We start from the raw sequence: 24,402 nt of genomic DNA on the forward strand, positions 1-24,402 counted from the left end.
TAACTCAATACAGTTTTAGTCTCTGAGTAAGGAAGGGAAGTAATCAAATTGAATAAAAGACTGAAAGAATAGTATAACTTTTTCTCTTTCATAAACATTTCCTTTTGTTACTAGGTCTGGGAAGATAAGGTTTAATACCTCTGTGTATGTTTGTGGTTATGTATTGACTCAATTTTTGGCTAACTGATAATGAAACCAAGGATGTTCCCTTGTTGACAAAATAGTATTTTTTTTTCTATTTAACTATTGGTCATGATAATTATTTCAGTAAATGTATACCACATTGGTGGGGAGCAGGGAGTAAGAATGCATCTGTGGATTAAGGAAAAAAGAAACTCAAAGTGTGGAATTAGAGACATTTTCCTGTTCGAGGAATAGTTATATTAACCTACTCATGTATACATTTGGAGATATCTATGGGTTACAATTGCATACATTTTCTATTATATCAAATTTTGAGTATGGATAACACACTACTTTCTCAAACAACAATAGAATTAATTCCATACAGAAAACTGACTATTTCTTCCTGGTTTCTCTAACAATATACACTAACTATTATGAACAGGATGGGATTTAATCCAGAGAACTATTGGAAGAGTAGGTTCTGAGGTATACCTTAGAACATTACATACTGAATTGATCAACCAAGGGTTGACCTCTGATACAATCAGAAAAGTGGAAAATCAAGAGGTCACCTCTGAACCACTGAGTTTGACATACTATCTGGATGAATCAGGAAGTAGCTGTCATCCCTGAACTTACTTAAACACCAGTGAAGCTGGAAACCGGATTCTAAAACAAAGCCACAAAACAAAATCACATCCTCACACTTGCTCTCAATAACAACAAACCAACAAAAATCAGCAAAAAGATGGTTTCCTTTCATTTTTTCCCTTAAAAACACTTATATAAATGCATCTAATTGATAGAACCTAATTGCATTCCGTATGAGTAAGGAAATCTAGAAAAAAAATATTTAGCTTTCTGCTCTTGCTATACAAAAAAGCACCCTTGAACATGGTAGGGATGGAGCAACCATATCCAGCACAGCTTACCGCAAAGTACTCCAGTGCTCTTGTAGCCCTGAAGTCCATTTCTGATCAGTTTGTCTAAATTACTGATATCCTATTTAGCTGCTTATATTTTCAAAGACCAGATCTACTCCTTATATACAACTAGTCACTGTCCTAATAGGAGTGGACACATGTCAGATCTACACATGATTTTAAGTTTTCCTAAATTCTACTTTTATACCCTGACAATACATATAGAACTCTATTTTTTTTCCCAACATTTCCCATACCTCAGCCTGCTGCATTTTTAGAGAATGAACTGAAACATCTGGCTTTTCCATTTCAGCCATTTGTTTTGAATTAAAACTTAATACTTTAAGTTTTCATGTAAATATATATTTTGAATGTTTAAGGAAAAGTGCTAAATTATAGATTTCTATATGTAATAGTTTCCTTGTCCCCAAACTTATTTATGAAAGTTACACAACTTGGTCTTAAAACTTTGTGTTACTTTGCTAGTGTTTCCATTAACAAAATACCACAGGCTGGGTGGCCTAAATGATGGAAATTTATTTTGTCACAGTTCTGGTGGTTGAAAGTCCAAGATAATGGTGCCAGCAGGGTCGATTTCTCCTGAGACCTCTCTCAATGACTTGCCGATGGCCACCTTCTCCTTATGTCCTCACATGGTCTTTCCTCTGTCACACACATTCCTGGTACCTCTTCCTCTTCTTGGAAGGACTGCATTCATATTGGATTAAGGCTCCATTCTTATGAACTCATTTAACCTTAATAACCTCTAGATAGGCCTTATCTCCAAATACCATCACATTGAAGTTAGGGCTTCAATATGTAAATTTGGAAAGGGAGACATGACTCAGCTTATAAGAAATTTACATGGGATATTTGTGAATAAAGTAAAACTACAAATAATTATGAATACTGCATTTCTAGTTAAAAGACTTTAGTGCTGCAATAAAACTTATTAAATGCATGGTTTACTATGATACAAGATTGCCTTGGATATATGTTGCAGTATAAGCTGCAATTCTAATATTATTTATACTTCCATAAAACTGTCTGATTATTTTTACTATCACAATATTTCAAAAAAATCTTCACCCACTTGAAAAATTTTGATTTGTATTTAAGTAATAGAGCATTTTTAATAACTCAGATAAAAATAAGTGGACATCCCATATTTTTATCTTTATCATTAAAGCTTCCAGTCCCATCAAAACCTAATTAAAAATGATTACTGGTCTGTTTAGAAGACTCTTAGATGCAATCTACCTTTTGTAATTACTGATATAAATCAAAATTTCTTATTAAATTACTGATGACATTCTGAATCAAATATTTAATTGGATTCATTTACCCACAATAAGTTTTTCATTGCTTTATTCAGATGCTATTTTTTCTCTGTTTTATATATATATATATATATATATATATATATATATACATATATATATACATATATATGTGTATGTATATATATATAAAAAAGTTTTTTTCTGGAGCCAAGGATTAAGATTTAATCATGTAGGAAATATGGATATCTTTGTCCAAATTTCCTCAGCTGAAAATTAGTTGTAGAAATATACATAAAAGAGTTGATTGAAGATGTTTTGCTCTGATATTGTAACTTCATGCTAACAGTCTTGATTACAAAGTGTTCTATTCAAACATAAATTTCAGAGTCCTTTTTACTGTCTTTGTTTAGGCATTGTGGTTGAGCAAGTAACATACAGTTGGTAATTTAGACTGGTAAATGAATGTGAAAAAATATCCAGGTTATCTCTTGTTCATAGTAGTAAAAAGTTGAGTTGTCATATGACAACTAAGGGTGTATTACTTACTCCTTGTGATTGAATCTATCTGGGCTCTGACCTTGCTTCTCTCATCCCTTCACTAGGCCCACAACACATCCTCTTAACATACTTGACAAATTTTTTTAGCAGTGTTTTGTAAATGTAAACTTCAATTTCAGTTCATGTGTTTTGACATAATCCTCAAAAAATATTCCTCTGCATTTACATTCAGTAAACTAGGCACTAGATAAGGACATTCCAAGGTCACAATTCCACCCAAAACATATATTTAAAAATTTAGAGAGGAGCACAATTTCAGACAATTTACATGTTCAATGACCACATTATGAAAAAAGAAGAGCAGTAACCTCTTGAACTATTGATTCTGGAACTCAGTTAATGAATTTGCTAGTGAAGTTATTTGTTCTTGATATTAGAGTTCATGTGATTCTGTGGACTTAAAAAATAAAATGTAATTAAAACATAAGAGTAGGTCAAATACCTTCAGATTTTGTCATAAATAGTTCAAGACAACAATTGAACAAAGGTAAGATAGGGCAATGGAAAAGGTAATTTTGATAGATTAATTTGGGGAATTTGATAATAAATATGTTTGTATACTGAAGAGTTTTGTATGATTCTGCTGTCAGAGGATAGGTTAGAAGAGTTTTAAATGAGGCTTTTTCTATAACAGTTGATATTTGTGCACAACTTTGATGTTTATGCATAATCAAGTCAAATTATGTTTTAAAATGGTCATTCTGGGATGTTTAATAATGTGACTACATTAATCTAGCCTGACATGGTCTGGGATCCTTTGGTCCTAAGTGAAATGAAGACATTTTCAACTGAAGTCTACTTCTACATAAGTTTTAAATAATTGTTTCAAGAGCAATAAACCAAGACTGATGAGAATGAGCACCTAAAATAAAAAGACAGTGAGGATTTCCTGGCAGGCAATTTCACTGAAGTGTCCAGTGGAGGGATATTTTCTGACACATTTGCTAGCGAATAACTGATCCAGAAGTAAAACTCAGCTTTCCAAGCTTTGGTTCTTGATAATCTTTGTAGCTCTGAATCTTATTCATTGCCATTTTGACAGTATTGCTACATGATCATTTGATTGAAAGTTGGTCAAGGAAAAGTTGTTATAAGAGGCAATAAGCTTCTCAGTAAAAGTAGTATTCAAGCAGAGACCTAAATTAGTGTTTTAACTAAAGGTCATGGAGACTTCTAATCTTAGATTCTTTTATATATATATATATATATATATATATATATATATATATATATATATATATATATTTCTGATGACATATTAAACCTGGTACTTCCATACATGACATCAACTTTTCCCACATTGGCAATATTTTTTGAATATTTTTGAAATTCCAACATTATCAGTATTAATATTTCAAAGAATATCAATGGTTCTTAATATCAAATTGAAATAGAATTTGAAACATATTGTGTGTTAACGTAATGAAAAAAACTACATGATTGTAAAATTACAAGGGGAAAAATCAAGAAAATTTTAAGGCAGAAGCTTAAAGTCATTTTTACATCACTTTTTCTTTTCCTTTAAAAACTGACCACTTTAAATGAGACATGCATACCCATTAGAAATGCCAGAAAGTTGATGACAAATTGGGTAAAGTAATAGGCAGAATACATGATTATAAATCTAGAAAGACAGATTAAAAATTAAATGCATATATAAAATAGATATGTAAAAAAAAAGGTGGAAATCATAGAAGATTGATTTTTAATGAATATAATTAATTCATTTTGAATAAAAGTAAAATAAAAGCTTTGAGTATTATAAACTCAGAAAAAGCACCAAGAATTTATAATTGTAAGTATTTCATAAAATTGATAAAATGAAGTAAGGAGTATTTATCTTAAATACTGAAACAGGAGGGAAGGAGGCAGGGCACAACCTTTAAAAGAATGACATATCCAGTGGGGCTTCCCTGGTGGTGCAGTGGTTGAGAGTCCACCTGCTGATGTAGGGGACACGGGTTCGTGCCCCGGTCCGGGAAGATCCCACATGCCATGGAGTGGCTGGGCCCGTGAGCCATGGCTGCTGAACCTGTGCATCCAGAGCCTGTGCTCCACAATGGGAGAGGCCACAACAGTGAGAGGCCCACGTACCGCAAAAAAAAAAAAAAAAAAAGGAATGACATAGACTGAGGACACAATATAAACTGATTAGGACCAAATAAGTCCAAGATGGTGGACAAACTGATTCCTACTAGACCTTGAGCCTCAGTATATGCTCATTGTAATACATCAGTAAGCTAAATGACACACCCACAGGTGCCATGACAGTTCCAATGCCAATCATAAATGTCAAAAAATGGGTGGTGTCCCAATTCCTACCCCATCCCCAAAATAGCTGGAATACACCTCCCACTCATTAGCCTATAAAATTACCTACCCCTATAAAAACTGGCAACCCCATACCCTGGTGCTCCTCTTGCCTTCTGAGATGTCCCACACTCTGTCCGTGGAGTGTGTTTCTCTCTAAATAAATCCATTTTTTACTTATCACTTTGTCTCTCACTGTATTCTTTCTGTGACAAGACATCAAGAACCTGAGCTTCATTAAGTCTTGAGACCAGGTGTGTGATCTCAATTAAAAGACCATGGGTTCAAATCTCAATCTGGGTTTTGGCTGGGTTTGAGTCCTGGCCAATGGGTGCAAGTCCCAATCTGGGTGATGGCTGCGTTTGAGTCCTGGCCCGTGGCTTCAAGTCCCAATCTTATTTGCACACTCCTTAAACACTCCCCTCAGTTTAACTCTTTTTATATAAGAATAAGAATGAATGATACTTAATCATATAAAAAGAGAATCCAAATTTATAAACAATATTACATAGAACAGCATACATTAACTTTCAAAAATATAAATAAGATTTTGAAATATGTCTTTGACTAAGTTGGAATGTACTTCAATATTTGTTTTATTAAATTTTAATTGCCCAGAAATGAGACTTGTGAGGTTTAAATTCTTGAAATACTTTACTTCCCTGTTAATAAATAAGGTATTTGATAGCTGGTAGGGGAAATAAATATTAAAATCCCATTTTAAAAGCCTAACCTTGCTAAAAAACAATGAATATGCAAACAAGGTCTAGAGAGAGAAAAGTAAATATATAAAATAAACATCTAAAGAGAAAGTGATATATATATAGAAAATAGACAAAGTGAATAGCAAGTACAAATATTTGTAATCATCAGAGAAGAAAAAACATAATAGAAGAGGACATATATTTAGAGATATAATTCAATGTATTTTTTTTTAAGAAATCAAAGGAGGTTTGAACTTATCTTTGGAAAGAAACCACAGAATGTCTGTGAAACTGTCCTTGAATGGTCAACAAACACACACAACTAATCTAGAAAAAGTTTTGAGAACATTGCTAATCCAGTTTGTAATTTATCTTCCTCTTCCATGAGAGCACTGTCAGAGTGTGTCTGTTTACCTAAAGATTGCTTTGAAAGATTGATTGACAATTTATACCTGTGTTGTGTAGTAGTTGAAGGGATTTAATTTAAAACAAGATTGCCTGGATTCAAATGCTAACTCTACCATCTACTACTTGTGTGACCTTGGGCAAACATATCACCTTTCATGCCTTAGTTTCCTCATATTGAATTTGTGGAAAGTAATAAAGTCTAGGTCATCAGTTGGCATATGTAGTATGTGTTTGTTCAATAAATAAAAAATACATACAAGTAAAGTATGTACTTGTGAATGTCAAAAATGGGATGATATATCTGGGACAGCTTTGAATAGTAGACTAGGTTAGGCAAAGTTAAACTGGAAATACTCTTCCTATTAAGAATAATAAGTGAAATTATTTACTTAAAAAAAAGATTCCATCTTTTTTAACTAAATACTTTTCTGGAAACAAATGGAAGAGAGAATACTAGTTTTGATTTAGAATGTCAAATTTCTTCACATTGTGAACAGGATCTTAAAAATAGCAGCTTGGATGTTCTGAGTTTGTATTCTTATCTGTAAAATGTCAAAAATAAAACTGAATTACAACCTTTACTTTAGCATATATTTTAAGAATAGGAAAACACATATCACCTAATTTTAGCACATTATATAGAATTTTAAATTTTGTATTAATTTTCAATATATGTGCTTCAAGTATCATAATCACAATCATAGCAGTCTTTCAAGGAAGCTAACCATTACTTTAAATGATTCAGAATTATAGGACTTCCAGAAGTAGAAGAGAGAGTGAGAAAGGGGCAGAAATATTTTGTGAGAAAATGAAAAGCTTCCTTATCTTGGGAAAGAAAACAAACATCTAGACCAGGGAAGCCCAGATAATTAAAAAAAAAAGTGAACCCAAAGAGACCCACACCAAGACATATTATAATTAAAATAGCAAAAGTTAAAGACAAGCATATAATATTAGAAGCAGCAAGAGTAAAACGACTTGTTATATGGAAGAGAACCCCTATAAGACCACAGCAGATTATTCACACAAGCTTTGTAAGCCATAAGGGAGTGGCATGTATATTCAAAGTGATGAAATAAATAAACAAAACAAAACAAAAAACTTCCAACTAAGAATATTCTACCAACAAAGTTATTTAGAATTGAAACAAAGATAATTTTCCAGACAAGAAAAACTAAAGGAGTTCATCACCACTAAACTGGCCTTACAAGAAATGTTAAAGGCACTTATTTAAGTTGAAAAGAAAGGGCACTATTTTGTAAAAGAACAATATGAAAGAATAAATCTCACTGGAAAAGTAAATATATAGTGAATGTAGTGGATTAATTACTTATAAATCTAGTATGAAGGTTAAAAGATAAAAGTAGTAAAAATAATTATGCTTACAGTAATTATTTAAGGGATACACAGGATAAAAATATGTAAAATGTGATATCAAAAACATTAAAAGTGGGAGGAAATTGAAAATATTGGCTTTAGAATGGAATCAAACTGAAGTTATCAACTTAAAATAGATGGCTATATATATAATATATAAGTATATATATGTATATTATATGTATAGCATCAATGTAACCACTAAATTAAAACCTATAGTAAATACATAAAAGATAAAGAGAAAGGAATATAAGCATGCCACTAAAGAAAGTCATCAAGCCACAAAGGAAGAGAGCAAGAGAAATAGAAAGGAAAACAGAAATTGCAGAAGCAGCTAGAAAATAATGAACAAAATGTCAATAAGCACACACTTATCAATAATTAATTTAAGTGTAAATTCACTAAATTCTCCAAACAAAAAGGTATAGAGTGTATGAATGGATAAAAAACAAAACCCATCTATATGCTACCTGCAAGAGACACACTTTAGGTGTAAGAATACTCAAAGACTAAAAGTTAAGTGATGGAAAAAGTTATTCCATGCAAATGGAAACCAAAAGAAACCTGGAGTATATATACTTATATCAGACAAAATAGATTTTAAAATAAAGACTGTAATAAGGGACAAAGAAGGGTGTTAAACAATGATAAGGGGGTCAATCCAATAAGAGAATGTAATATTTGTAACTGTTTATGCACCCAACATAGGAACACCTAAATATGTAAAGCAAATATTTACAGACATACAGGGAGAAATAGTCAGCAATGCAATAATAGTAGGGGACTTTAATATCCTAATTACATCAATAGAGAGATCAATCAGACAGAAAATCAATAAGAAGACATTGGCCTTAAATGACATTACACCAGATGGACTTGACATATTTACAGAACATTTTATCCAAAAACAACAGGATACATATTCTTCTCAAGTTTATAGAGAACATTTTCCAAGTTAGATCAAATGTTAGGCAAAAAAACAAGCCAATAAATTTAAGAGGACTGAAATCATATCAAGCATCTATCTGGCCACAATGGTATGAAACTAGAAATTATTTACATGGAAAAAACATGGAAAATTCACAAATATGTGGAGATTAAACAATATGAACAACCAATGGGTCAGAGAAGAAATAAAAAGATAAATCAAAAAAAGCCTTGAGACAAACAGAAATGGAAATACAACCTACCAAAATTTATGGAATGAGCAAAAGCAGTTCTACAAGGGAAATTCACAGTGATAAATAAGAAACAAGAAAAGTTTCATATAAGTAACCAAAATTTACTCCTCAAAGAACAATAAAAAAGAAGCAACAAAGCCTAAAGTTAGTAGAAGAAAATCATAACAATGATTAGAGCAAAATAAATGAAAATAATGAAATTGAGACTAAAAAGACAATAGAAAAGATCATTGAAATTATAATTGTTTTTTTGAAAAGATAAAAAGAGTTGACAAACCTTTAGCTAGACTCACCAAGAAGAAAAAGACAAAGGACTCAAATAAATAAATTCAGAAATGAAAAAGAAATATTAAAACTGATATGATCACAGAAATACAAAGGATCATAAGAGACAGCTATGAACAATCATATGACAACAAATTGGACAACCTAGAAAAAATGGATAAATTTCCAGAAATATACAACCTACCAAGACTGAATGATGATGAAATAGAAAATCTGAACAGACTGATTATTAGCAAGGAGATTGAATCACTAATCAAAATCTCCCAACATACAGACATCCAGAACCAGATGGCTTTACCAGTGAATTCTATCAAATATTTAAAGATGAATTAATACCAGTCCTTCTCAAACTCTTCCAAAAAATAGAAGAGGAGGCAAGTCTTCCTAACACATTGTACCAGGCTAGCATTACCCTGATACCAAAACTGGACAGCAATGCCACAAAAAAAACTACAGCCCAATATATCTGATGAACATAGAAGTGAAAAACCTGAGCAAAATATTACCAAACCAAATTCAACAATACACTAAAGAATCATGGATCATGATCAAGTGGGATTTATTCCATGGATTCAAAGATGATTCAATATTTGGATCAATGAAATTGGACCACTACCTTACACCATCCACAAAAATTAACTCAAAATAGATTAAAGTCTGAAACCATGACTCCTAGAAGAAAACATAGGCATTAAGCTCTTAACACAGGTCTTGCCACTGAGTTTTTAATTTGATATCAAAAGCAAAAGGAGCAAAAGCAAAAATAGACAAGTGGTACTACATCACACTAACAAAAAGTTCTGCACAGCAAAGAAAACCATCAACAAAATGAAAAGGAAACTTACTGAATGGGAGAAAATAATTGCAAATCATATATCTGATAAGGGGCTAATATCCCAAATCTATAAAGAAGTCATAGAGTTTATTAGCAACAAAAAACCCCCAAATAATTCATTTAAAAATGGGCAGAAGATCTAATTAGACACTTTTCCAAAGACGAAATACAGATGGCCAACAGATTCATGGAAAGATGCTCAATACCATTAATCACCAGAGAAATACAGATCAAAATGACACTGAGATGTCACCTCATTGTTAGAATGACTGCTATCATAAAGACAACAAATAACAGTGTTGCCAAGGAGGTAGGTACCTTGTGTACTGTTGGTGTGATGTTGATTAGTGAAACCACTATGAAAAGCAGTTTAGGCTTCTTCAAAAAATTGAAACTAGAATTATCATTTGACCCAGCAATTACACTCCTGGGTATTTATTCAAAGAAAACAAAAACATTAATTTAAATAGATATGTGCACCCCCATGTTCATTGGAGCATTATTTACAATAGTAAATATATGGAAACAATCTAAGTGTCCATGAATGGATGAATGGATAGAGAATTTGTGATATATCCAGTTGAGCTTTGAACAACATAAGGCTTAGGGATGCCAACCCCTTGTGAAGTGGAAAATCTGCTCTTAATTTTACAGTCAGCCCTCCTTATCTGAGGTTCTATATCTGCGGATTCAATCCATCGTGTATCATGTAAAACAGTAGTATGTATTTACAGAAAAAAAAACACATTTAAGTTGACTCTTGCAGTTCTAACTCATGTTGCTCAAGGGCCAACTGTATATACAATGAAATATTATTCAGTCATATAAAAGGAGGAAATCTTTCCCTTGCAACAACATGGATGGACCTTGAGGGCATTATGCTAAGTAAAATAAGCCAGACAGATAAAGACAAGAAACGTATGATCTCTCTTATGTGTGGAATGTAAAAAACAAAACAAAACAAAGCAAAAAACTCCAAGCTCACAGATATAAGGAACAGATTGGTAGCTGCAAGAGGCAGGGGGTGGAGCCTGGGAGAAATGGGTGAACTGTATCTTTTTTTTTTTTTTGGTTTAAATTAAAAAAAATAAAATAAAATGATGCAGAAATAAATATAACAAAAAATTAACAAAAATTCCTATTTTATTCTCTATATTAAGTTGGGTTAAGATAATTTGAGGGTTTTATTTTGAATATGTACATTAAGAAAATGATCAATTAAATCCATTAGCATCTTTTGAAAAAACAGGAAGTAGAAAATCACCTTAAACATTTTAGAAATTTTTGAATAGATAATTCAGCTAATTTCCACTGTAACTCACTTTCTTCTTAACCTTGTCTATCACACACTAACCTATAGACCTTAAACTGAGCTGCATATATTAAGTTCACTAAACCTATCTTAAAGCATAAGAAATGTGCAATAAATCTTGGATTTGAATTTCATAAGCCATCACAGTTCATTTGTCAAAAATTAGTTAATGAACAACTACTTTCTATTTTTATCTATTTTTCAACAAAAATAGATTATTTCTGTAGTCTATATGTTCAATAAAATAATTAAAACCCTATCTTTATAGATCTATGCATTTGCAAATATTATAAAAAATATATCAAGTCATAATCATTCAATACCTCCATGTGAAAAATCCTCTTAACTGGCACTATAGAAGCTACATATACATAGATCATATAAAGACTTTGGCCTTACAAATTTACCATTATTACCATCATTTGGATGGCATGGGTTATGGTGATAATAATATTATTCTTTGTTTTTGTTCTTGTTGCTCTTGTTATTCAGTAGAACTCGGACGTACCCTTTTCCACCAATTTCTTCACCATTTTTTACAAACATAGCTGTCTTGTTTATCCTTTCATGCACCTGTACTTCCTGGTTTGTGTGAATACTTTGCTAGCTTGATGACATTTGAAGGTTTAGTTATGTAGTCATCCTTTGTATTAACAAATTACTAATAATAACATAATATATGGGGGCTTACATTATCATTCTTGTTATTATCATTCAAGATAATAACAACAAAAATTTCCCTCCAAATTGTTCAGCCAATGCAGTTGTATAAGGCTTATTATTTGTACAATGGATTTGATTTAATACTACTCATAAAACTAAATTTCTGCTTCTGGAAATGACTAAATAACTGGTACCAGCTAGTGTTTCAATTGTAAATACCTAGTAAACTGGAAAAAATATGGAACAACTATTTCCATAATTTGGACAATTGGCTGCAAAAAATATATTCTTCCTGAAAGATGGGAAACAAATTACATGATTGCTCAAATTGTCCCAGCTTTTACCTAAATTAATTTACCAGAGCCTAGCACAGGGAGGGGAATTAATATATAACATGACCTTCTTGATTTATTGAGGTTTATTTACATAAATCTTAATTCTGGGTTTATGTAAAGATAAATCCTATATTGAGAGGTTCCAATGGCTGGAATTTGTGGAGATAAGTGCTCTATTCAGAAAAAGAAAAAGTTTTATAAATCTGTGTAAGTGTCTTTTTGTATTCTTGGGTGAATATGAAGATGTGAATGTGTAGGGTGAGAACTCACAAACCTTGGCAAAAGACAGCTACCAGGAAAAAACTACTGGGGAGCTTATACAAGTTTAAGAGACATTTCATTTCTGATCAGTGAGAGTGGAAAGTCTTAAGGATTCACCTAATGCATTCAGTAGCTACATCAATTAAACCACACCTTAAAAGAAAGTTTTAAGTAGTCTGAGTGCCTAGATTAAAATCTACTTTAGATCCACAAAAACATAATTTTAATAGATTAACCTGATCAGTTAGGAAATTTGGTTTAAAAACAAAAAGCCAACACTCTTTAAACAAAAATCTATACATTTGAAGAAAAATATTTACAATGTATAGCATCCAATCAAATATCATTAAACATGACCAGCAAAAGGTATGGCCTATAACCAAGAGAAAAATCAGTTAATTTAAAATTCTAGAACTGAGAAAGATGAAGTAATAATCAGACTAAGTTTGAAAGAAAAATCAACTATAAGGTTTTTTAGGTCATTAAGTAAATATGAATACAGTGAAGAGAGAAATGGGAGCTGCATAAAAACAAGTGTAGCTTCTAAAGAGAAAAATAAAATATCTGCAATAAAAAAAATTTACCTAGTTGGACTGAAGAAGAGATTAGACACATTACAGAAAAGTTCAGTGAATTTGAAAACATAGCAATAGAAACTGTCCAAACTCAAGAATAGAGGGAAAATGGCTGAAAAAAAAAATGAACAAAGATTAAAAGACATATGGGAAAATGTCAAGTTGTTTGATATGTGAATAATATGAGTTTCATAATTACAAGGGAATTGGGAAGAAAAATTTTTGAAGAAATAATGATCAAAAATATTTCCAAATTTCATGAAAACTACACAAAGCACATAATAATCAAATCACTAAAAAACAAGGAAAGGAATCACAGCCAAGGGGGAGAATGATACATTATATACAAGGAAACAAACAAAAAAAATTGTGGATTCCTTGCCTCCAAAAAATGCATTCCAGAAGACAATGGAATAACATATTTAAAGAGCTGAGGAAAAAAAATGTCAATGATAATTCTGTATATGCTCAAAATATCCTTAAAAATAATAGAAAATAGAATACAACCAAAGTGATATGTTTTTTCAATACTACACTACAAAGCCTATTTAAAAATATTTTTCAGGCTAAGGGCAAATTATTTCAGATGGAAATTTTAATCTATGGAAATGAATGGAGGACACTAGAACTGGTATATATGTGGATTCATTTAAATTTTTCCTCATTCAAAATTTTTGCTTAAACTACATTTCAAGCACTTTGTTTTACCCTTGAAATGGCATAAAATTCATCAGGCATTCAATATTTACTACATTCTCTTTCTTGGAAGATTTTCCTGCTTGATAAAACTTACAAAATTTATGTTTTCAAAATGCTTTTCACAGACTTCCCTGCTGACTCAGTGGTTAAGAATCCGCCTACCAATGCAGGGGGCACGGGTTCGAGGCCTGGTCTGGGAAGATCCTGCAGGCCGCAGAGCAACTAAGCCCGTGTGCCACAACTACTGAGCCTGCACTATAGAGACCATGAGCCACAACTACTGAAACCTGCGCGCCTAGAGCCTGTGCTCGGAAACAAGAGAAGCTACCTGAATGAGAAGCCAGCGCACCGCAATGAAGAGTAGCACCCACTCGCTGCAACTAGAGAAAGCCCGTGGGCAGCAACGAAAGCCCAATGCAGCCAAAAATAAATAAACTAATTAATTAATTTTAAGAAATGTTTTTCACTCAATTGTGAGGTCAATGGGAAACCAAGAGAGAATTTTTTGCCTGGATAAGGGCATATTTATATAGCTATTCTTTGTCAAGATTTATTTGGTTGTATTTCATATAATGAGTGTGAACAGTGATCTCCATTAATTTCCATATTGTCCCTGCTCTCACCAAAAGAAAATTAAAAACACAAAAGAAAACAAAAGTCCACTTCTTCGACCCACCAGTGACCTATATGACCTTATATTTTATCTACCTGGATTGTAGATATTTGTGTTTTTTCTTCTAATCATTCAGTAATATTTAAGTTCCTTGGGGATTATGCATTTAGGCATTCAATTGTACCCTCTTTGGGAAACTAGTAAAGCTGGTCAAAATACATGGAAGCAACCTAGGTGTCCACTGATGGATGAATGGATAAAGGATATGTATATTTTATATGTATATATATATATATATATATATATATATATACATAAATATATATGCATATATATGCAATGAAATATTATTCATTCATAAGATAAAAGGAAATCTTGCCATTTGTGGATAGGTGGATAGACCTTGAGGGCGTAATTCAGACATAGAAAGACCAATAACATATGATCTCACTTATATATGAAATCTAAAAACCAAATCAACTAACAAGCAAAATGAACAGATAAAGAAAACAGATTGGTGGTTGCCAGAGGTGGGGTTATAGGGGTGGGCAAAATGGGTGAAGGTGGTTAAAAGATAAAAACCTCCAGTTATATAATAAATGTTATGAGGCTGTAATGTACACCATGGTGGCTATAGTTAATGATACTGTATTGTATATTTCAGAGTTGTTAAGAGGCTAAATCTTGAAAGTTCTCATTACAAGAAAAATAATTGTAACTATATGTGGTGATAGATGTTGACTAGACTTATTTTGGTGATCATTTCACAGTATTTACACATATTGACTCATTACATTGTACAACTGAAACTAATATAATATTATATGTCAATTATATCTCAATAAAAATAGGTCAAAATAGGATTAAGAGATAGTTATGACTCTTATTTTTGCTTCACTTTGCAATACATACAAGGTAAAATAATGATGCTTCCATTCTTATTGCAGTCTTGGTAGATCAAGTGAACCAAATAGCATTTGAACAGGAAAAGTATTTAGTTCAGAATTGCCTTAATTGGACATTTATATTGATCAAGTTGAATGTCTAATGGCTCTATTTCATAGGTTGAGAGGATAAATTTAATGACTTAATTCCAAGAGAGGATTTTGTTTAATATAGTTAACAAGAAAGAAAATCATGTTCATTTTATTAGAAAGAGCTTTCATCATTCAATTTAATCTGCTTAATGATATCCAAGCATAGTTAGTGTGCTGATATCTATGTATATTCACAACACAAAGGAATATCAACACAGATTTTTAAAAGCAAGGAAAAGAAAGGGAAAGCCTTCACATAATTATTCAAGTATCTGCAGTAAGCATGAATGATTTGTATATTCATTGGATGAGTAGGAGTCTTTCCTTCCTCTTGTAGTAAAATTTTCTAAGTACTTATTTCATTTGACTAATGACTGCTATTTCCTGTTTACACAGCACATCTATGCTTTATAAAGTGCTTTATATTGTTAGAAATGTTTATTGGATCCTTCATGTGTACAGGAAATCTACTTTATTTTTTGCATTTTTCTCTCCAAGTGGATTTGTTGACTAAATCATGGTCTTTTCAAGAAATGCAAGACTTATGAAATTGAAGAACACACATGTTTAAAAAGTAAAAAGTGAATACAATAAACAAAGCCTCTTGTACAAGCCATTTTGGATCAAGTATTACCTATATCCTGTTATTAATTCATCATATTTACTCTTATTCATATCTTTACATAGTGTATATATGCCTTATATGACTGACTTATTGATATTTCAGTAGTCATATCCTCTTCTGAAGCCTCCTTATAACTATAGTATTTTCATAGTAATTTATTCTGATATTTATTATAGAATCTATCACATTACATTATAGTTAATAGTGTAAAAGTGTATTCTTCATTATTACTTTTATTTATTCTTCCACTATATAGGCATTTACTGTATGAACTATACCTTAAGTAGTCTGCTGGAAAGCTCTTGAATAAAGGAAAAAACAAACAAACAAGTTTACCTCCCTAATACTCGTAAAGTTGTAATAATGCTTTTGAAAAAAATGCATGGAGACATGGAAGAATAAATTAACAAATTCCTACTACATGGTATCTTTCTGCATGGATATGTAGTTTTTTTAATAGTCACTAAAGACAAGAAAAGTATATTTTTGTTTAACAACATACTGTATGCCTAATAATGAAAGATTAATGACAGGAAAGATCAAACTTAAAACATGAAATCATTAACCCATAACTAATTCTTTATTTCCCACAAAATTTAGTGGTAGAGTTTTGGGAATTTTCTTGCAGTCATGGAATTCAGAATTTTATTCATAATTTTGTTATTTGATTTGTAACAAATAAGCAGTTGATTTGTCTTTATCCTCATTTTTCCCCTAATTCTACACACTTTATAGACAACTTATTTCAGTGACAATAAAACTATCTGACTGCATAATGTCTTTATCACATTTTGCAACTGAGATATCAAACAAAGGGTGCTGGAATCAGAAACCAAAAGCAAGCAAAATATGAGGTACAATGAAAAGATCATTTACATTAAGAAATGTAATTGGCAAAATTGTTTACATGTAATTATTTTTTTTCCAAAATATATTTCTGGCATTCATTAAGAATAAAACATTTCTCCAAATATCAGTTGTATACACTTGTCAAGAGATGAATAAAAAAAAGATTAAACACGGTTAAAAATACCAAAATAGGGCTTCCCTGGTGTCACAGTTATTGAGAGTCCGCCTGCCGATGCAGGGGACACGGGTTCGTGCCTCGTTCCGGGAAGATCCCACATGCCGTGGAGCGGCTGGGCCCATAAGCCATGGCTGCTGAGCCTGCGCGTCTGGAGCCTGTGCTCCGCAACGGGAGAGGCCACAATGGTGAGAGGCCCGTGTACCAAAAAAATAAATAAATAAATAAAAAATGTTAAAAAAAACCCCAAAATAGTTCCTGAAATATTACTTTGAATTATATATATATATATATATGTATATATATATATATCTTCAAATATTATATATTTTTTGTAAATGACAAATATTTTCTTTACTAACATATCTGTGTTGGGCAATATTGTCATCTGCCAATCAATATTCCACTGAATCATTTGTACAGGTTCTTCATATCCAATAGTTCTTCACATATTCAGTTATCTCCTGAAATTTACCTTTCCATGATATTTTCTATCTTATTGAATAGTTTCACTCTTCATACAAACACTCAAATCAGAAAGCTGTGATGTACTGAATTCCCTTTCCTAAAGACCTTAATAATTAATACACGAGGAAACTGACCAAATATCATTGCACCAAAAGAGATGCAATGATATTGCAGACAGGCATTAGATACAGAGTCAGAAACAAAATCCATTACTTTTATATGTAGCCCAAATCTCCTTCCACTAAGCAACTATGCAAATATAAATTCTTTTTTTTTTTTTTTTTTAATTTTTTAATTACTTTCTGCTTTATAACAAAGTGAATCAGTCATACATATACATCTGTTCCCACATCCCTTCCCTCATGCATCTCCCTCCCTCCCACCCTCCCCATCCCACCCCTCCAGGCGGTCACAAAGCACCAAGCTGATCTCCCTGTGCTCTGTGGCTGCTTCCCACTATCTATCTACCTTACGTTTGGTAGTGTATATATGTCCATGCCTCTCTTTCGCTTTGTCACAGCTTACCCTTCCCCCTCCCCATATCCTCAAGTCCATTCTCAAGTAGGTCTGTGTCTTTATTCCCGTTTTGCCCCTAGGTCCTTCATGACTTTTTTTTTTTTTTTAAATTCCGTATATATGTGTTAGCATACGGTATTTGTCTTTCTCTTTCTGACTTACTTCACTCTGTATGACAGACTCTAGGTCTATCCACCTCATTACAAATAGCTCAGTTTCGTTTCTTTTTATGGCTGAGTAATATTCCATTGTATATATGTGCCACATCGTCTTTATCCATTCATCTGATGATGGACACTTAGGTTGTTTCCAGCTCCGGGCTATTGTGAATAGAGCTGCAATGAACATTTTGGTACATGTCTCTTTTGGAATTATGGTTTTCTCAGGGTATATGCCTAGTAGTGGGATTGCTGGGTCATATGGTAGTTCTATTTTTAGTTTTTTAAGGAACCTCCATACTGTTCTCCATAGTGGCTGTACCAATTCACATTCCCACCAGCAGTGCAAGAGTGTTCCCTTTTTTCCACACCCTCTCCAGCATTTATTGTTTCTAGATTTCTTGATGATGGCCATTCTGACTGGTGTGAGATGATATCTCATTGTAGTTTTGATTTGCATTTCTCTAATGATTAATGATGTTGAGCATTCTTTCATGTGTTTGTTGGCAGTCTGTATATCTTCTTTGGAGAAATGCCTATTTAAGTCTTCTGCCCATTTTTGGATTGGGTTGTTTGTTTTTTTGCTATTGAGCTGCATGAGCTGTTTATAAATTTTGGAGATTAATCCTTTGTCAGTTGCTTCATTTGCAAATATTTTCTCCCATTCTGAGGGTTGTCTTTTGGTCTTGTTTATGGTTTCCTTTGCTGTGCAAAAGCTTTGAAGTTTCATTAGGTCCCATTTGTTTATCTTTGTTTTTATTTCCATTTCTCTAGGAGGTGGGTCCAAAAGGATCTTGCTGTGATTTATGTCATAGAGTGTTCTACCTATGTTTTCCTCTAAGAGTTTGATAGTTTCTGGCCTTACATTTAAGTCTTTAATCCATTTTGAGCTTATTTTTGTGTATGGTGTTAGGGAATGATCTAATCTCAAACTTTTACATGTCCCTGTCCAGTTTTCCCAGCACCACTTATTGAAGAGGCTGTCCTTTCTCCACTGTACATTCCTGCCTCCTTTATCAAAGATAAGTTGGCCATATGTGCGTGGGTTTATCTCTGGGCTTTCTATCCTGATCCACTGATCTATCTTTCTGTTTTTATGCCAGTACCACACTGTCTTGATTACTGTAGCTTTGTAGTATAGTCTGAAGTCAGGGAGCCTGATTCCTCCAGCTCCGTTTTTCGTTCTCAAGATTGCTTTGGCTATTCGGGGTCTTTTGTTTTTCCAAACAAATTTTGAAATTTTTTGTTCTAGTTCTGTGAAAAATGCCAGTGGTAGTTTGATAGGGATTGCATTGAATCTGTAGATTGCTTTGGGTAGTAGAGTCATTTTCACAATATTGATTCTTCCAATCCAGGAGCATGGTATATCTCTCCATCTATTTGTATCATCTTTAATTTCTTTCATCAGTGTCTTATAATTTTCTGCATACAGGTCTTTTGTCTCCTTAGGTAGGTTTATTCCTAGATATTTTATTCTTTTTGTTGCAATGGTAAATGGGAGTGTTTTCTTGATTTCATTTTCAGATTTTTCATCATTAGTGTACAGGAATGCCAGAGATTTCTGTACATTAATTTTGTATCCTGCTACTTTACCAAATTCATTGATTAGTTCTAGTAGTTTTTCGGTAGCATCTTTAGGATTCTCTATGTATAGTATCATGTCATCTGCAAACAGTGACAGCTTTACTTCTTCTTTTCCAATTTGGATTCTTTTATTTCCTTTTCTTCTCTGATTGCTGTGGCTAAAACTTCCAAAACTATGTTGAATAAGAGTGGTGAGAGTGGGCAGCCTTGTCTTGTTCCTGATCTTAGTGGAAATGGTTTCAGTTTTTCACCATTGAGGACAATGTTGGCTGTGGGTTTGTCATATATGGCCTTTATGATGTTGAGGAAAGTTCCCTCTATGCCTACTTTCTGCAGGGTTTTTATCATAAATGGGTGTTGAATTTTGTCAAAAGCTTTCTCTGCATCTATTGAGATGATCATATGGTTTTTCTCCTTCAACTTGTTAATATGGTGTATCACATTGATTGATTTGCGTATATTGAAGAATCCTTGCATTCCTGGAATAAACCCCACTTGATCATGGTGTATGATCCTTTTAATGTGCTGTTGGATTCTGTTTGCTAGTATTTTGTTGAGGATTTTTGCATCTATGTTCATCAGTGATATTGGCCTGTAGTTTTCTTTCTTTGTGACATCCTTGCCTGGTTTTGGTATCAAGGTGATGGTGGCCTCGTAGAATGACTTTGGGAGTGTTCCTTCCTCTGATATTGTTTGGAAGAGTTTGAGAAGGATGGGTGTTAGCTCTTCTCTAAATGTTTGATAGAATTCGCCTGTGAAGCCATCTGGTCCTGGGCTTTTGTTTGATGGAAGATTTTTAATCACAGTTTCAATTTCAGTGCTTGTGATTGGTCTATTCATATTTTCTATTTCTTCCTGAGTCAGTCTTGGCAGGTTGTGCATTTCTAAGAATTTGTCCATCTCTTCCAGGTTGTCCATTTTATGGGCATAGAGTTGCTTGTAGTAATCTCTCATGATCTTTTGTATTTCTGCAGTGTCAGTTGTTACTTCTCCTTTTTCATTTCTAATTCTATTGATTTGAGTCTTCTCCCTTCTTTTCTTGATGAGTCTGGCTAATGGTTTATCAATTTTGTTTATCTTCTCAAAGAACCAGCTTTTAGTTTTATTGATCTTTGCTATCGTTTCCTTCATTTCTTTTTCATTTATTTCTGATCTGATTTTTATGATTTCTTTCCTTCTGCTAACTTTGGGGTGTTTTTGTTCTTCTTTCTCTAATTGCTTTAGGTGCAAGGTTAGGTTGTTTATTCGAGATGTTTCCTGTTTCTTAAGGTGGGATTGTATTGCTATAAACTTCCCTCTTAGAACTGCTTTTGCTGCGTCCCATAGGTTTTGGGTCGTCGTGTCTCCATTGTCATTTGTTTCTAGGTATTTTTTAATTTCCTCTTTGATTTCTTCAGTGATCACTTCGTTATTAAGTAGTGTATTGTTTAGCCTCCATGTGTTTGTATTTTTTACAGCTCTTTTTCTGTAATTGATACCTAGTCTCATAGCATTGTGGTCAGAAAAGACACTTGATACAATTTCAATTTTCTTAAATTTACCAAGGCTTGATTTGTGACCCAAGATATGATCTATCCTGGAGAATGTTCCATGAGCACTTGAGAAAAATGTGTATTCTGTTGTTTTTGGATGGAATGTCCTATAAATATCAATTAAGTCCATCTTGTTTAATGTATCATTTAAAGCTTGTGTTTCCTTATTTATTTTCATTTTGGATGATCTGTCCATTGGTGAAAGTGGGGTGTTAAAGTCCCCTACTATGATTGTGTTACTGTCGATTTCTCCTTTTATGGCTGTTAGTATTTGCCTTATGTATTGAGGTGCTCCTATGTTGGGTGCATAAATATTTACAATTGTTATATCTTCTTCTTGGATCGATCCCTTGATCATTATGTAGTGTCCTTCTTTGTCTCTTCTAGTAGTCTTTATTTTAAAGTCTATTTTGTCTGATATGAGAATTGCTACTCCAGCTTTCTTTTGGTTTCCATTTGCATGGAATATCTTTTTCCATCCCCTTACTTTCAGTCTGTATGTGTCTCTAGGTCTGAAGTGGGTCTCTTGTAGACAGCATATATATGGGTCTTGTTTTTGTATCCATTCAGCCAATCTGTGTCTTTTGGTGGGAGCATTTAGTCCATTTACATTTAAGGTAATTATTGATATGTATGTTCCTATTCCCATTTTCTTAATTGTTTTGGGTTCGTTATTGTAGGTCTTTTCCTTCTGTTGTGTTTCTTGCCTAGAGAAGTTCCTTTAGCATTTGTTGTAAAGCTGGTTTGGTGGTGCTGAACTCTCTCAGCTTTTGCTTGTCTGTAAACGTTTTAATTTCTCCATCAAATCTGAATGAGATCCTTGCTGGGTAGAGTAATCTTGGTTGCAGGTTTTTCTCCTTCATCACTTTAATTATGTCCTGCCACTCCCTTCTGGCTTGTAGAGTTTCTGCTGAGAGATCAGCTGTTATCCTGATGGGGATTCCCTTGTGTGTTATTTGTTGTTTTTGCCTTGCTGCTTTTAATATGATTTCTTTGTGTTTAATTTTTGACAGTTTGATTAATATGTGTCTTGGCGTATTTCTCCTTGGATTTATTCTGTATGGGACTCTCTGTGCTTCCTGAACTTGATTAACTATTTCCTTTCCCATATTAGGGAAGTTTTCAACTATAATCTCTTCAAATATTTTCTCAGTCCCTTTCTTTTTCTCTTCTTCTTCTGGAACCCCTATAATTCGAATGTTGGTGCGTTTAATGTTGTCCCAGAGGTCTCTGAGACTGTCCTCTGTTCTTTTCATTCTTTTTTCTTTATTTTGCTCTGCAGCAGTTATTTCCACTATTTTATCTTCCACCTCACTTATCCGTTCTTCTGCCTCAGTTATTCTGCTATTGATCCCATCTAGAGTATTTTTTATTTCATGTATTGTGTTTTTAATCGATGCTTGATTCATCTTTAGTTCTTCTAGGTCCTTGTTAACTGTTTCTTGCATTTTGTCTATTCTATTTCCAAGATTTTGGATCTGGGAAATAGAATCTTGGATCATCTTTACCATCATTATTCTGAATTCTTTTTCAGGTAGACTGCCTATTACGTCTTCATTTGTTAGGTCTGGTGGGTTTTTATCTTGTTCCTTCTCCTGCTGTGTGTTTTTCTGTCTTCTCATTTTGCTTATGTTACTGTGTTTGGGGTCTCCTTTTTGCAGGCTGCAGGTTCGTAGTTCCCGTTGTTTTTGGTGTCTGTCCCCAGTGGCTAAGGTTGGTTTAGTGGGTTGTGTAGGCTTCCTGGTGGAAGGTAGTAGTGCCTGTGTTCTGGTGAATGAGGCTGGATCTTGTCTTTCTGGTGGGCAGGTCCACGTCTGGTGGTGTGTTTTGGGGTGTCTGCGGACTTTTTATGATTTTAGGCCACCTCTCTGCTAATGGGTGGCGTTGTGTTTCTGTCTTGCTAGTTGTTTGGCATAGGGTGTCCAGCACTGTAGCTTGCTGGTCGTTGAGTGAAGCTGGGTGCTGCTGTTGAGATGGAGATCTCTGGAAGATTTTCGCCGTTTGATATTATGTGGAGCTGGGAGGTCTCTTGTGGACCAGTGTCCTGAAGTTGGCTCTCCCACCTCAGAGGCACAGCACTGACTCCTGGCTCCTCAATTTGGGATGATTTGTTGTCTATTCATGTATTCCACAGATGCAGGGTACATCAAGTTGATTGTGGAGCTTTAATCCGCTGCTTCTGAGGCTGCTGGGAGAGGTTTCCCTTTCTCTTCTTTGTTCTCACAGCTCCTGGGTCTCAGCTTTGGATTTGGCCCCGCCTCTGCGTGTAGGTCGCCGGAGGGCGTCTGTTCTTCGCTCAGACAGGACAGGGTTAAAGGAGCAGCCTCTTCGGGGACTCTGGCTCACTCAGGCCGGGCGGGAGGGAGGGGCACGGAGTGCGGGGCGAGCCTGCAGTGGCAGAGGTCGGCGTGACGTTGCACCAGCCCGAGGCGCGCCGTGCGTTCTCCCAGGGAAGCCGCCCCTGGATCCCGGGACCCCGGCAGTGGCGGGCTGCACAGGCTCCCGGAAGGGCGGTGTGGACAGTGACCTGCGCTCGCACACAGGCTTCTTGGCGGCGGCAGCAGCGGCCCCAGCGTCCCACGCCCGCCACTGGGCTCCGCGCTTTCAGTCGCGACTCGCGCCCGTCTGTGGAGCCCCTCCAAGCAGCGCTCTTAATCCCCTCTCCTCGCGCACCAGGAAACCAAGAGGGAAGAAAAAGTCTCTTGCCTCTTCGGCAGCTCCAGAGTTTTCCCGGACTCCCTGCCGGCTAGCTGTGGCACATTAGCCCCCTTCAGGCTGAGTTCTCGCTGCCAGCCCCAGTCCTTTCCCTGCGCTCTGACCGAAGCCCGAGCCTCAGCTTCCAGCGCCGCCCGCCCTGGCGGGCGAGCAGACAAGCCTCTCGGGCGGGTGAGTGCCGCTCGGCACCGATCTTCTGTGCGGGATTCTCTCCGCTTTGCCCTACCCAGGTATGTGGGGAGTTTCTTGCCTTTTGTGAGGTCTGGGGTCTTCTGCTAGCATTCAGTAGGTGTTC

This window comes from Mesoplodon bidens, assembly GCF_964165515.1.
Source record: "Mesoplodon bidens genome assembly, chromosome: 1".
NCBI classification, from domain to species: domain Eukaryota; kingdom Metazoa; phylum Chordata; class Mammalia; order Artiodactyla; family Ziphiidae; genus Mesoplodon; species Mesoplodon bidens.